Below are 15,928 nucleotides of genomic sequence, written 5' to 3'. Positions count from 1 at the left end.
AAACTAAATCACAGTGATGTACAGAATAATGGTAAACCACTAGTTCTGCTCTATCATGCACCTAACAGATACAGAACATTTCACTGCTACAGGAGTTGGATCTTTTTCATTCAAGCCACTGAAAGTCACTGAATTAGGAAACATGTTGTCCCAGGGTCATTACTTTCCAGATCCAGTATCAGTCATATCACATTTTAAGTAAACAACTGATCCCTCGCAACACACCAACACTTACTGTATTGCAAAGTTTGAGATAGAAACAGTATGACTTGAAGGTGAGGTGTAAACTGTATGCCAGTACCAACCTCCATTTGGCCAAAGATGTATTTTAGTAAGACAACTGATCAGCTAGTAAGCCACACAATAAATAACTGAATGGTTGCAAACATTTAGAACTAATAATATTTAATTACCTTGTTTAATAAGGGCAAATTTTTAATCACATTTCATATTTTTTGAAAAGAGTTTAAATATGACATCTTAAAGAAAGAACACACACCAAACTATTACTAAGTCATTTTACCATTTATTTCCATAACAGCTACATGACCAGAACCATAGTCCACACAAGAAAGCCACGTGAACAAAGAAGTGCTGTCTTTTCAAACTGTCATATACACAAGATCTATTTTCTTCAAATTTCAGGTACAGTAGTGTTTCACCACCAACAGCTTCTTAACCCATGATTCAACATAGCTCAGATCAATGCAGGAAGCACACAAAATAGCACATGGCGGTGAATATCAGAAGTGTAAAAGGAAAAAAGAAAGCACTTCTATCACAGCAACTTTACCTGCTCATGACCTCAAGTACATAGTTTTTAGTATACAACCGAATTTGTTGCAGCTCGTTGAGCGCTGGAAATCAAAGTACACTGTAAGACATGGTTTGAACTGAAATAGAAAGCCATGAATGGGAGTTGGCAGGAGGGGAATCCTCTTCCTTCTTACTGCTATTTATAACTGAAGGCATGTAAGGTCATTTTCAATTTAACACACAGTACTCAAAGGAAAACCTTCTGCAGGAGAGGGAAAAAGAAATGAAAGGTCCAAGTATTTCAAACACATGATTCTAAGGAAGTGATTGGAAAGCTTCATAAGCCAGCAAAACCCATTTTGACCATTTCTTCAACACAAATTGGTCAAAGTTAACATTTAGTGTTACGTGTACAACTTTTGTTTTAACCCCAAATGCAGTGAACTTGGAAGTATCTGGCATTGAAATGAGTTAATAAGGAAAACTAATACTAGCTTTCCTACAGCTGAAAAGCACACATTTGATCAAGAGTACTGTCCTATTGCCAGGCAGAATCTGTCCTGACACTGTTAAACTAATAGAAATTTAAAATTATAAGATAAGAACACTTTTAATTTTGAAGGCTGAGGAAAGGAACAAATTTAAGAAACAAACCCCAACAACCAAAAAACTTTTGAGTTTTGGGATAAACAGGAAGAGAGGGTAACAGAGAAGAGATGCACTTTTACCTTAAGCACTTTTATCTTAAGCATGCATACTATTAACAGTGCACCAAAAATGGGCTGCTCACATTCCAGGTGCAGGTAAGTCAAGGCTAGCAAGATCTTACCATTTCCTCTATTACACCATTAGAAACAAGCAAGAAACTTAAAAAAAGTTCATCTTAGTTTTAATTTTTAACCAAACTTGCAATATATAAAATCCTAAAAAGACACAAGCAGAAAGCAAGCCAGAAGCAAAAAACCTTACATGTTCTTCAGTCAAAGTGGCACTAATGCTCAGGGAGCTACAACAAACCATAAGGCACATGTCACTGCAAGATGGGGTCAGTCACATCACTGAGTACAAGAAGAGAAATATATCCCCAGGTGAAATGGATCAAACACTTTCAACCTTCCCTCAATTGCTGACTATCTCAAGACAAAATACCATTAGGTATGTAACTGAGCTCAAAACCATTTGGTTTGATTTTTAATACTCACTGTAAGAGATGGCAATTCACTCATGAAGGGCAAAAGTACACTTTCATTGTCAAAAATAAGCAAATTGGTATAACATTGTAAAAAAAATACTGAAACAAGTCTTTTCAGAAGCACTTTCCAGGTATTTTGCCAGTACCTTGGATATGCAAACCCATAATAGACATGCTTTACATGTTCTTGTCCTAAGACACTGTCAAATACAATTGCCTTGTTCAGCTATAATTTTTGCCTGGTTTTACCCTACCAACTAATATACATTATATTTTATCCTGCTACATTTTAATCACATTTTTGGATAATTCCTGTTCAGTGATACTGTAGACATGACTGGATTCTGAGGATCAGCTGTACAGGAAATAAAACCCCTACAACAATGACGTAGGCACGCCATTTGTTGACTACACTTACAGTAGCATCTATCAATCAGCAAGACCTCCAGCAGACCATCTCCGGAAGCTCCAAATTTTATGCATCAAAAAGTGCATGCTTTCCTAAATTAAGACTTTTTGCACTGTGTGCAAAATCTACTCTCATAGTTTCTCGAGAATCATCAAAATACAGCAATTGAGATTTGTTATTTCCATTATGCTCAGTGAGTGTATGAAAGAATACTGGAGAATGGGATGTGAAAGAAGGGAGGCAGGGATGCAAGTTTAATAAAGCTTTGAACTCAAGCTGTAGGTCAAAAAAGGCCTGCAAAGCCAGTATTTCAAATTAAATTTTCAACTCCAAACCTGACATTTGGGCTTGGGAACTCAATTTGCTATGACACACAGTTACTTCTCCTTTGCCCATCAAGGTCTCTGCCTTCACCTTTGACGGAGCAATTACATGCCAGTAATGCTTCTGAGAAGTGTAAAATCCCAATCATTCAGTCGACCCTATATAGGCAATGCAAGGAAAAAATTGTTCCCCCTTGGCTCTCAACTTAAAACGTGTTCTTTGGCTGAAGTTGAGGACTTCTATTGCAGCATACATAAGCACATCAATCCGGCCCACATGGCCACCCAGCTCTGATCCCCAAAAGTGCCAGAGGTTGGCTACATGCTGTGTGAAGTGAATGAAGTATCAGATAACCAGAGAACTTGGCCTTAAACTATCAAACCCACTTTTCTTTAAGGGGGAATGCAGAAACCAAAATGGAAGCCAGTAATCCACTGATACAGGGTACAATACACCATGATTACATAAGAGAATGCTGCAAAACCAGTTCCAGATTTCAATTTATGTTTACACTTCAGCAGCTTAAGCACAAAGTCTTAGCCTTGTCTCAGACGCGCCATAACCATGTTAAAGCATTCAAGACCACTATTACATACTCCTGAGTCTCTCTATCCTTAAGTCAAACAAATAATCTTAGATTATTTCCATTCTTTAAAATAAAAGAATATAACATTCTTTCTGATCATCAACACCAATTAGGTGGATTTATTTTGGTATGAGAGTTGAACTATCCCAAGTAGTCAAATGCCAAGGCAAGCCTGATTATGCAAATACTAGGGTTTCATTAGCTTATTAATTATAAAGAAGCATTTTCCTATTGCTTATTTGAATATCCCCTGAATGTTGTCACAAGAAAGCTTTTCTAATTGTAAGCTACTTGGAGATATCTTATGTATGAATTTCTTAAATTTCAAGTGGCAAATTCCCAGTAAGCACAAGTACTTCAAACATCTATAGATTGACCAGGAAGAAAGAAAACAACTGACTTCTATTAAACAAGAAAGGCCCAAAAGGAAGACAATTTTCACTTGCACAAGTGGCTAGCATCCTGATTTACTTGTCGTGCTATAGGAGAGTTAGGTCCCATTGATTAAATACAAAGAAAGCTAAATTGGAGACTCTTCTTATAGAAGAACTTCACAAAAAATAAAATTATTAAACACATCAGAAACAAGTATTCATACCAAATACTCAAACTGTTCTAGAAAGTCTCTTTCTATGAGGAGACGGTAGTACAAAGACTACTTCACTTATAGTAATGCAATTTTAATTTAAATAATGAAAGGTACACCTTAAGCAAGACATTTGAAACAAGTATATAGTCCAGAAAAAAAAACAATTAGTCAATACCACACTACTGCAAATCTTCAGTCTTTTAAAGCCCTAAGGATAGTTTAAAAAACACCTTGTAAACAACTCCCCAAAAGCAACCCTTTGCTTTACCTTTCCTTTTTACCCAAAGGACTGTTATCTGCAATCCCACCTTGCTTCTGCATCTTCTTCATGAGCTAAAGTTGTACTTCATTCCTTACAACTCACATGACAGCTATATAAAGATGAGCTGTACATGAAGAGATACACTTCTTGGGTGGATCCCAAGACAGTACTGGTGCCTGATAGCAGATGTTTAGCAGGTACTTGAAATTTATCTTTAACAGAAGACGCTGTAGCCTTAGGCGGGATAAGAATGACATTGTGTTGGCTGCTAAACAAACTGAATAAGAATTGCTGCTCCTTAGAAGTCGCAGACAGAAAAGAAACCAACCAACCAAACATAACTTCAATCATTTAGGAATGTTTATTTCTTAAAGTTTTAACTGGCATGACCTAAGGCCACAATTCACAAAGGCATGCTCATGAAAATGTGCATGCTATCACAACACACGTGGGTCACAATTACTAAACACCATATTTTAAGGTACAAGAATGTGAGGCAAGCGAAGACAAGGAATTCTAAGCAAGGAAATGCATGAATGGTTTAAGGCCCTATACAGTTTCAATTTTAGATAAATCACCTCTGACCCTGAAGGCTCTATGTCAGATACGCAGACGCCATGAGAGATTTTGCTTTTGCGTCAAAATCCATGTACATCAACCTACCTCCTAACGCCAGTACAAGCTCCTTCTCAGACACATTACAGGGTAAAATCAACAATCTCATCAGATTTGACTAATCGGATTAGATCAGATCCAACATTTCCAAAAAGCTGGAAAAAAAAAACCTGAAATTATGAAGATGACCAACTGAAATACAGATTTACATCTGCTGGCATGAATGATGAACCTCACTCTAAGTGTACACTGTGCCTTGAGATATTATAATAAAGTAGTATGAAGCCATCACAATTAGCAAGACTAAGTACCAGAAGCCTCTTTTAATGATTCTTTCTGAAGAGCAAAAGAGACAAAGCAACATACCATCAAGTAAGCACTTGGTCTTCCTGCTGCAGTAAAAAAATGGATTAGCTTATACATGGAAAACAATATGGCATTAATTTGTCAGCAAATATTGCTGGAAGACACATTGAAAACAGCCAAAGATCTGAAGAAACAAGTATTAGAACAAATTATGGAGTGTGGGAGGTTTGCTATAGTGTTGGCAGGAAGTAAAGATATTTCTAACACATCTCAGCTTACACTATATGCTAGAATGTTTCAATGATGAAATAATTACATGGGGAACTACTCTTTCATGAGTCACTATAAGAAAAATGTACCTTAAGATGAAGGGAAGACTCAACATACTCTCAGCAGTAAGTTAATTCTTTAATAGAAACAATATTTTATGGAAGAACTCTGCAAGTGTAATTACCAAGTGGCTGCTTTAACTGGAACTTAAAAGGAGTATTCCAGTATAAAGTCTACAAATAGAATCACATGTGAAATGCTTTCACTGCATCATTCATAGGCAAGTTACTGCAGCAAAGTTGGAGCCAGAAGCGCACGAAGTGCTACAGGCTGACACTGATATGGTTACAATACCTTGTAACGAGATGGGCAGTGATCGTGGAAGTCACATTCCTACACTGAGGTTTGCTGGCTATCTTGTGACAAAGTGCTTAAAAGAGTTGGCAAATTTAAAGATTCATTAAGCTTCCCCACAAACACAACTGTTCAAAACTTGCTGAATTTCTGTGATGACAAGTGGCTGTCAGCAGTATGGCATCTAGCACATATTGCCAAAAAAATACATGCTTATGATGTCCCTTTAAGGTAAAGTTGACATTTTAACAGTGACCAAGAAAATAACTGCTTCATAAAAGAAACCCACTCTACAGAGAAGATGTTTGGAAATGTTTCCATTGTTATGCAATTTTGTTGCTGAAAATGATGTGTCATTGATAAAACCTGTCAAATATCTGTACACTTAGAGTTGGAAACAGAATTTCCTAACCCGTTTAACAATCTTCCAAAAGAAGAGTTTCAGGGGGTTTTGAATGTGTTTGTTAAAATAGAAGAATTCAACACCTTCCCATTAGTTTGCAAGAACGGCTGACTGACATGAGGGAAGATGGAAATTTAGGAAATTAATTCCAAGAAAAATCCTTGCATAACCAGTGTAAAGGAGTGGAAAATGAGTACCACGATTTAGTAAGCACAACCAACAGTGCACTTCTATTTGGATCTATATATCTTTGTGAGGCGTCTTTTTCAGCTGTGACAGCCATTAAAACCAAGTATTGAAATAACTGAATTTAGAATCAGACCTTCAAATAGCTGTATCAAAGTGTTAAACCAATGGTGGTTAAAAAAACAAACCACATTTGAGCACATAACACTCACAAAAGGCTTTTTTTAATAGGAGCAAAAAGAGGTTTTTGTTAAGAAATAAAATACATTTTTTGGTTAGTATTTCTATCCTCCTTTCTTAATTTCTACTTCTGCATGTACATAATTTAAGTACAATAGTATATGTGCATAATTCAGAAATAAACAGATATTTTGGGCATGGTTGTTCACAAATCTTTCCTGATAAGGGCGTGAGATCAAAAAATCTTTGGAAACCACTGCCTTAAATGCCCTGGTATACTGGTAATACTATTTCAAGGCAATTAAAGCCATTGCTGATTGCAATAAGATCCACATGGAACACAGTTGTTAGGTTTTAATTTTCAGTTTTCAGCCTAAGTAACAGGGGGTTTTGCCCTCATATGCAGATGGCATTTTTAACGCTTCAAACTTCAATTTATCTTTGAAAAGGAATGATAACAGCATTAAGTAGGAACACATTTTTTTCCTGCACAGATGCTCACAGTCATTACTGAGTCACTTTCATAGCTCGGCCTTACAGTTGTTTCAGAGTGGTCTGCTTGGTTCTTCAGGGCACATCTACCCTTCTAACTGGTTTCAGGCTTTTTTTATCTGTGTTAGATAATTTCCAACAACTTCTGCATAACTAGTTCCCCTTAACCATGCACTTGTACTATAATTAAGGTATTTTTCTGCCCCATGTCTTTGCCACTAAAGCCCTGCCATTCTGTTTGAATGTTCTTACAAGGTCAGTCACAGTTCTGACATGAGATCTTTAAGAACATCTTTTCTGCCCAGGCCCTCCCAATATTTTAATGCTTCATCCTGTGGAATAGCAAAAGAATTGTAAAACTTAAATCCCATGGTTTCTTATTTCATACATCTTGCTCTTTGTTAGACAGAATGGATTAAAATTTGGCTAGCACCCTGATCATTATGGCATTAAAACAAAAAGGCTGCTGAAAGACTTCGTTTTCAAGAAGCAAGCAAAAACTAAAGAAATAGAATTTTAAGAGTACTGTTCAAACAGAAGTCACCTGAGAAAAAAATAGCACTTCCTAAATCTTTTCATGGAGCAATTTCATTCATGAAATACTTGCATTGGAGCTCAGGCAAGCATCAACCATTGGGATGGATGGGCCTGTGCTGCAAATCAGGCAGCAGCAGCAAAGTGGATAGGACAGCAAAAGTGACACTTCCTCCTTTCCTCTCAAAAATACTACCAAGAAAATTGCATACTTGGGTTTTCCAACTGTATTATGCCACTAGATAGTCACCCACTGAACATAACTGATTTTTTCCTCAAAATCATCAAGATTCAAGTGATTATTTTCCACAGTACTAGAAAGCTTTGTGTTGATGTTGGATGATTTGATGTGACTGCTACATGGGGTTTTTCAAGATTGGACTGTCTTCTTTCAGGAACAGCCACACAGCATCCCCCTGTAAAAGATAAGTATCTGCATGCTCTAGAATGAGGTAGCCATTCTGAACAGAATAGAGCAGCGTATAAAAGGAGAGAAAAACTGAAGTGTCTTAGGTGCTCCAACTACCCACAGCTACGGATGCAAGTAGCACCACTAACAGACCGTCCTCCTGCTCCTGAGAAAAGTTATTTTTGTTTAATCTGGCTTTTGCTTTCTTGGATCTCTAAGGACAGAGAGAAGACAAAATGTCATTCACCCAAAGAGCACCTGTGAAACCATTTGAACTGACCCCTTACATATCCATGTCCTCTACATTACAAAGGCCTCAGACAAGACCCATTAAATCCACTGCAACCCCCTTCTCTCTGTGTCTGGGTCCGTTCTGTACTTAATCTATAAAATGGTTTGCCCAATCTCACCAGGCAAAGCTTAGTTAACTACCCTTTCTTCACAGATTTCAGTCTTCTGTACATTCAGTTACACTGCTCGACATCTGCTTTTAAGTCTGGTTAGTATCACAGTGCAGCTGAACAGGCAATCCAGCTACAATCTGGCTGATCTGGACCTTACTCACAACTGCAAATGCAGCCACTGATTTTTTTTTAAATTAAAAACCAGACACGTGTTTTTCAGAGTTGGAGTTCTTGCTTGGGGTCTGTACATCCTCAGATGTTGCATGTAACATTTCCAGAGAGTACTTAAAATATCACAACAGAGCCATCTTACTTTCCAAAGCCTTTGCTTTTTTAAACTGAAGTTGGACATTTACCTCCTCCTGTAATAATACCTATAGCGATGCCCCAACCCAGAGATGTGCCACTGGTTCCATCTGCTTGACCCTGAATTCCAACTGTGCAGTAGTAGCTCCCACTTTTCTTTTACCCAGACAGTTCAGATACCTCCTTGCCAACAGCATATTTCTTTTTATATATACTTCAACAAAAATCAAACTAAGAAAATCTTTTAGTCAGTAACAGAAAAACTTTAAGAAAGAATTATAAAACTTGCAGTCAACAGTGAACTGTAACATTCAAGTTCAGCTTCCTGATCTCACTGGCAGCCATGCCACTCAATTTTGACTCTCTCCTGGTATCTGTACATTTTTATTGTACCTAAGCATTACGTCCTTCGGTTCTACACTACCATCACATTCCTGCCACAATCCTTCCCATTAGATTACCATAGGTCTTTCCTTCAACAGGGATTATCACATCAGACATTCGTAACCTGCCTTTGCTGTTTCCACTCTTTTAGCCAGGTGGTACCTTGCTGCTTCCTGCTACACAGAGTTTGACACGTTTAAATTGAACAAAGGTAAAAGATATTTGCCATATATGACTTTAAGGCTAATTCATGTTTCCCCCCGTACAAACTCAAGCCTGATTTTCACTGCCAGTAAGTTTCTGAAACTGTTCACATGTGAATGCTCACATCTATACCTGAACTTTAAATCTCACATTTCAGAAAAATCACAACCTTCCCACTAGTACATACCACCACTATAAACAAACCACAGTATAAGCTAGACTTCAGGTAGCTGAAGTAAAGAGTTACTTACCTTATTACATGTATCAAATACCAAGAAAGAGAAATTATTATATGGAAAAAAACTATATGTAATAAGCATTATACAACTGTGAAAGCTTCTCTAAGCTGAAGACAATCCTGTTGTTTAAGAATTTCTCACACCAATCTGCCCAATCCTTCAGCAAAGCACTAAATGCTTTGATACACTATAGCAAAAAAACCTCTACACAGCTGACAAATATAACTTGTTACTCAACTTGAAACTAAACAGCCCAGCTAGTACCATTGACTTTATCACCTCAGTTGTTATTTGCCGTGATTTAGAATTCTGAGAGACTCCTGCTTATTTCTGGACTACATGTGATGTTTTCATGGAAATAAGAAATCTCAACCTTACGAGAGTTGCCAGATAGAAAGACACAAGGTTCATTTACAATTCACTTCAGCTCACACTTTCTTCCTGCTACCCAAACACAGAAAGATGAGCTACCTACTAAGAATGTAAGGAAGGCAGTTTCAAGTGCCAGCCTGACCCATCTGGGCAGAAATTCAACTGGTTGCTGCCAAGTGAAGGGACTACAAGTAACAAGTCAGCCCTGTAGTACTGTAAAGATATTTTAAGAAAAGACATTGCTGTGTGGTCACCCTCACCTTGTGAAGTCAGTCAGCGTGTTTTCTTGCTTCATGAAGATGCCTGGGTAAAAAGGCGATGGAGCTCTGAGAATTGAGGGGGTGGATCTCTGGGGATGGAATCCCAGCTTGCAGCTGGAAGTGGAAAATATCAAAATGTTATCACAATTGCTTCAAGTACACAGCCTAATTCAAACTCAATTCCAAGATAAGTATGTGCACATAAAACAAACCCAGGGAAAAGGTTCTCTGACACTGCTGTGAAATGGGTTTTCAGCAGCATTAGCACGGACAGAAACATAGAAAATTCAGTGGTCACACAAGTCTGGCATCAAAACTAACAACAGGCTCCTCACCACCTTCTCAACCCCAAGCGTATGAGCCTCACTCAAAAGCCATGTCTTTACTGCACACAGAGACAGGTCACAATTCTCTAAACGTTGATCAGACCAGGATTTCAGCATCCTGTGGATCAGCCTAGCACTTATGCATTTAAGTAGCTTGGCCTACCTTCAAAGCAACAAGATTTATTTTTTAATAGGAATGAATAATTTAATTACAACAATAAAAATAAGGCATAAAACAGCTTAAGACAAAACACAATGTGCATAATCATGGGAATCTCACACAGATTTACAAAAGCCTGTATTATTCTGCTTAATACAGCCTCTGGAATTTGGGAACCAGGCTACTCTGAAAAAAAAACTCTGCTTTATCATTTGCATCTCCCCTACCTCTAAAAATTCTTCAATTTATACTATTATAACCATTTGTGGTCAAAAGCAGAACCCCAGAAGCAAAAACCTGCATTCCCCTTCAAGTACCAACAGACAAGACTACCTAAACTATAATTTCCAGCTATATATCAGTAACATTTATCTCAACTGATATGCTAAAATACACAAGCAAACAAATGAAACCTACCATGCAAAATACTGCCTATTATGACAGCCTCCCCATATTTGCAACAACACCCAACCATTTTTTTTTTCTGTTCTCAATTTGCATCATCATTCTATTGTCTGCAGAAACATGCATAAGAAGACTTGCCAAACCTTTTAAGTATTCAAGAGCAGGGGGCTGGGGGGGGGGGGGGGAGGGGAGAGTGGAAAAGAAGAATTTTTGGAGGCTGGATACAGTAGTCTGTAAACACATTCACACTTCTTTCCTAATTATAGCCCCATGCAAAGGCAGCATCTGGATCAGAACTTCAGAGCAAGAAACTGCATATTAAAAAAAAAAAAAAAAATCAGGAAGCCTACACATTTAGCAATTTATTAAAATCTCTGAGGGTCAGATAGGAGTGGGAGCTGAGAACTACTTCAAGTGATGGTTTCAACACATAAATGCTAAAATCATGGACTGGAATAATGCTTCAGCAAATGGTATTGCTCACATTTCATGAACATACAACACTGATATTCCAGCAACTATCTGACACTACAATGCCACAAGATGGAATGGAGGTTGTCTTTACTACTGTCCAGCTGTGGTAATTAATTCAGTACTGGCATTTTTGAAAACTGCCTAGATCTTAACATTTGCACAGATTTAATAGATATATTTTATACAGGAAGGGATATAAAGTGACACAGTGTGCACAGTCAAATCTTTGTGGGACAAATACCAACTAAGAGGTTTCCAAAGCAAAAATTCTAAGTCATCATGAAGATTATGCACTTCAAGCTATGCCACAGCAAGATAGTTCTTTTAAGCCCACTCCTCCCTCTCCAAAATAAAAGGCTTGAATCTACTGTAGTGGTGTTTTGTACTAATCAGTTATCTTTATAACTATAGATGCATTTCCTAATATAAGTAGAATTCAGTGATTAGATTAGCTGGCAAAAGATGAAAGAAGTCTTAAGTAAAACTGTACAACTAACCAAGCTCAGAGTAAAAGTAGTTAATCTTTGACAATTCAAATGCAAGTTCATCTTTCTCAACATAATCTACTCATAACCAATCTATCCATCACACACCAAAAAGCTCTCGCCCTCTCAGGCACTACTACAGTGCAATGGCAACATTTCAAATCAACTTAAATTAGGCTGTACTACATTCCATTACATGATATCATGCAACAGATGTTACTCTAAGAACACACAGGACAATTATTCAGAGTAAACTGCTGTAATTTGCATGGTGAAATGAATGGGTATCTTATATGAAATCGCTATAGTATTTTCTCAAATTTTATACCACGGTTCAGAACTTAAACATCACCCAAGTTTATCACAGTTAACCCAAAGACTTATATTGGCAATCAGAGACAAGAATATTCTCATCTTACTCAAGCTCAATAATTTTGCCACCAACAGATAAGCTAGAATTCCACTTATCCCTTTAATTCTGCAGTGACGACCAGTGAGTCAAATGTGGCATTACACAACTTACAAAATGTACTTCCCAGAGGAAAGAGGGGGTTTGTTTGGTTTAATTTCCACCCCCCCACCCCCCCTCCCCCCAACTGTGTGATAACCTTCAATCTCAAGTCACTGCATTGAAAATGTCATGGTTTGAAAATTAAAGCAGAAAAGGTAGTCCAGCCAATTTTATTCATAGTTAACTTAGCTGTATTGTTGGAAGAATGGTTGACCATTATCTCTGATATGAAAGCGTTTTGTACAGATATCTTACAAATTGTGGTATAACTAACGCTGGTGGCTTGCACTTACACTTGCAACACACTGCCATACATGTATGAGTAAGTGATGGTTTACATAAGCTAGAACAGTCTCAGACACATGCTACTTGTTTTCTTATTCATGATATGGATATTCTGCCATAGCTAGCAGGCTGTCTTGACAATGCAGGAAACCTGATGCCTTTAAATAACACACTTTCAAATTCAGAACTGGCTTTCTGGTTTGAAACTTAATATGGCTCAGACTTGGCTTTAAAATACAGGTCTGCAAAATAAACTTTTAAAGATTGGAGGGAAGTGGGTAATTGTTTAATCCGACCATTTTTTCAGTCAGTAAGTATTTCCACCATCCTTCTAACTAGACACTGCAGCAGTGTTTTAACACACAAAAAGTGCATTAATATTAAATAAATTCAAGTGGCTGGTCAGCAGAACAAAAGCACTACAGAAGGTGAGCACAAAGACAGCAGAGGCCCCAGTTCCCAGACAGGTGTGCCGGGGCAGTGGCACTGTGTCAGGGTTCTCTTGTCACTCAAGAGCAAGCCTGTGCGGTGCACCCCACAGCCATGAGATAGGGTGACAAGGAAGAAACAGAGGTGCCAAGACACTCACGGGGACCCCAGCCCACAGCGCGGTCAGGCCCTCCACAGGCGTATAACGCTGCCACTCACCAAGGGAGGTTTTGTGCTCTGGCCAGTCGCGGGCACGGAGCCCTGCTGTACCGAGGCAGGTAGCCCAGAGCCGCTGGCCCCTTACACTTCCAGCATGGGGAAGGGAGAGGCCGCGGAGCAGCGAGGCTCACCAGCAATCCCACCCTCGGCTGCGCTGCGCAGGGGCAGACCCGTTCTTCCCTCCCGTCCGCGGTGGCTCTACGGAACCGGCCTGCCATCCGTTCCCACCCCCAGCCGTCCCACGGTCTGGTGGGAAGAGGCGAACATATGGTTATAGATATACGCATACACACGCGCCGCACGCCCGTCCTTGGGAGGTCGTCGCTTCGCAACGTGTTGCGAAAAGGGGTATTTTTCTCCACCGCGGTCGCCAGTAGCGCTCAACGGCTCCGTCCCTCAGGCAAACTCACCCTCCGACACGGCAACGCGAAGCTTCCCGAAACAGGCTGCGAGGGGCAGGGAAGAGCTGCCGCCCCAGCACCTCCTTCCCATACCAGTCCTATAGAGTACAGGGAGCAATCCCAAAGGACCGCGGTTTGCCTACCTCCCACCTCGGCCCTGTTCCTGACGAAGGCAAGGTGAGCGGGAGCCACTCTCCTCTCCCCGGTGCTCAGCCCTCCCGGCGGCGGAACCGCAAACGGGCCGCGGCAACCCGGTTCCCTGAACAGCATTGGGCCGGGCTGCTGCCGTACTCCCTAGAACCGGCAACTTGTTGGGCGAACAAGGCAGTGCTGGACGGAGTGCTACTCCCGCCTCCCGACCGACAGCCTGCCGGGGGCAATACAGCATCTACACGCGAAACCCAGCGGCAGCTGAGGCGCCGCAGGCACGGAGCGACTCCGCGCTCTCGCCGCTCAGCCCTACGCGGAGTCTTCCCCCTCTCGGCGGCTCAGCACGGACAGGACACTCCATGCAACGTGCAACGAACGGCAGGGCAGGACAAGGGGGTCCTCGCGGGCTCCTACCGGGAACGGCGTTACGGTAGCATTGCACAGCGCCTAAGCCCCGCCGCTCGCTCGCTTCCTTCCTTCCCCCCCGCTCGCTCGCCTGTTGCCCGCTCCGCCGCCTGCAGCCGCCGCCGCCGCTGCGGACTCCAGGCGCAGACCCCCGCCGGGGAGGGCAGGAAGCGCGTCATCACTCCGGGACCGCTCCACCGCCCTTCGCCCGGTACGGCCCGACCCAGCCCGCTCTGCCGCCGGGCCCACGGCGTGGGGGAGTCCGGGACCCCCGCCCGCCCAGCCCGAGTGACCCCCATCTCCCGCCCGCCCAGCCTTCCGCTGACCCGGACACCGGCGGGAGAGGAGCCCCGCCTCAGCTGGCTCGCCGGCCCGCGAGCTTAGGTCCCTCCTCACCTCAGGCGTGAGGGAGAGGCATCTCCGCCGGCCGCGGCCCTCGCTGAGGCTGTGAGACAGCTTCGGTCCCTCGCTGCCCGACCAGGACCGCAGTCACCGGGCTCGGCGGCACCTCAGGAAGGACAATAAGACAGAAGAACGCTGCCGGGGGAGGCCGGCATTGTTTTCACCGCGAAACGTTCAACAGAGCCGTGGGGCACGGCGAGCCCCGCGGAGGGAGGGCTGCTGTGGAGGCGCGAGGCGCCCGCCTCAGCCGGCCCCTGAGGCAGCGCGCGCCCGCACCCTCGCGCTTCCCGCCTCACGCGGTGGCTCGCGCCGGCGCTGCGCGGTGAGGGGGCGCGCGCCGTGCTGTGGCGCTCGGCGGGAGCCCGGCGGAGGGCCCGAGGCGCACGGGCAGCGCGCTCACGGGCTCGCACCCCGAACAGGGGCTCGCACCCCGAACAGGGGCTCGCACCCCGAACAGGGGCTCGCACCCGCTCCCGGGCTCGCCCCCCGAACAGGGGCTCGCACCTCGAACAGGGGCTCACACCCGCACCCAGGCTGGTTTTTACCTCCGGGAGAGCCCGCGCGCATTGATTTTTGCCCAGGCCCCACCAGCATTACCGGTACTCGTCCCTCTGGTAGACCTGAAGCTTCAAGTCTGGCAGAGATGGCACAAGAGTGCCCCGATACGGTCAGTACGCTTTGAAAGCAATTCAATCTGCTCATGGGTTTGGTTGCATTAAGCGTTTACAAGTAACACCAGCAAGAAACTGCTGTAGCAGCAAAAGAAATGAGGATTTTCCTCGCACAGCTTGTATCGTTTTGAAAGTTCTATTTGTGTGAATGGTTTTGATATCAATATCCCTGGCAGTGTTCAAGGCCAGGTTGGACAGGCTGGAGCAACCTGCTCTAGTGGAAGGTGTCCCTGCCCATGGCAGGGGACTGGAACTGGCTGAGCTATAACGTCCCCTCCAATGCAAACCAGTCAGTGATTGTGTGAATATGAGAAAAGAAAGAGTTAAGCAAACTTAAGTCCCCTATGTGAATTAGTCTCATATGTACTAGGGTCTTCATCAGTGAAACTGATAGTTAAAAACCATGCAATTAAAATGGTTGAATCTGATTTAGCTAAAATGCAGCCATTGGTAAATATGTTTGCTTGTAATCAGATTAAAGAGCTGCATCACACAAAGCCAGCACTTCAGCTAGTTTTGAACCTTAGGACACTGAACTCACAACTGCACTGTGACACAATCCAACATAG

At 42.1% G+C, this 15,928-nt stretch overlaps 1 protein-coding gene across 1 annotated transcript in view; it reads right to left on the bottom strand.

Annotated features, from left to right (window-relative positions):
- Positions 1-14,431, bottom strand: part of TLN2 (talin 2) — a 149,180-nt gene extending 134,749 nt beyond the window's left edge. Inside the window, exons 1-2 of the mRNA XM_061447172.1 lie at positions 14,296-14,431; positions 10,037-10,150 (exon numbers count right to left, since the gene is read on the bottom strand). The gene's annotated coding sequence lies outside the window, so the exon portion shown is untranslated. The remainder of the gene's footprint in view (positions 1-10,036; positions 10,151-14,295) is intronic.
- Between the last annotated feature and the right edge of the window lie 1,497 nt (positions 14,432-15,928).

Source organism: Pezoporus flaviventris, unplaced genomic scaffold (genome assembly GCF_033815535.1).
Source record: "Pezoporus flaviventris isolate CSIRO_AGI_PZ_B2104156 unplaced genomic scaffold, CSIRO_AGI_Pfla_v1 ptg000006l, whole genome shotgun sequence".
NCBI lineage: Eukaryota > Metazoa > Chordata > Aves > Psittaciformes > Psittacidae > Pezoporus > Pezoporus flaviventris.
This window is presented reverse-complemented; position numbering and strand designations above follow the sequence as displayed.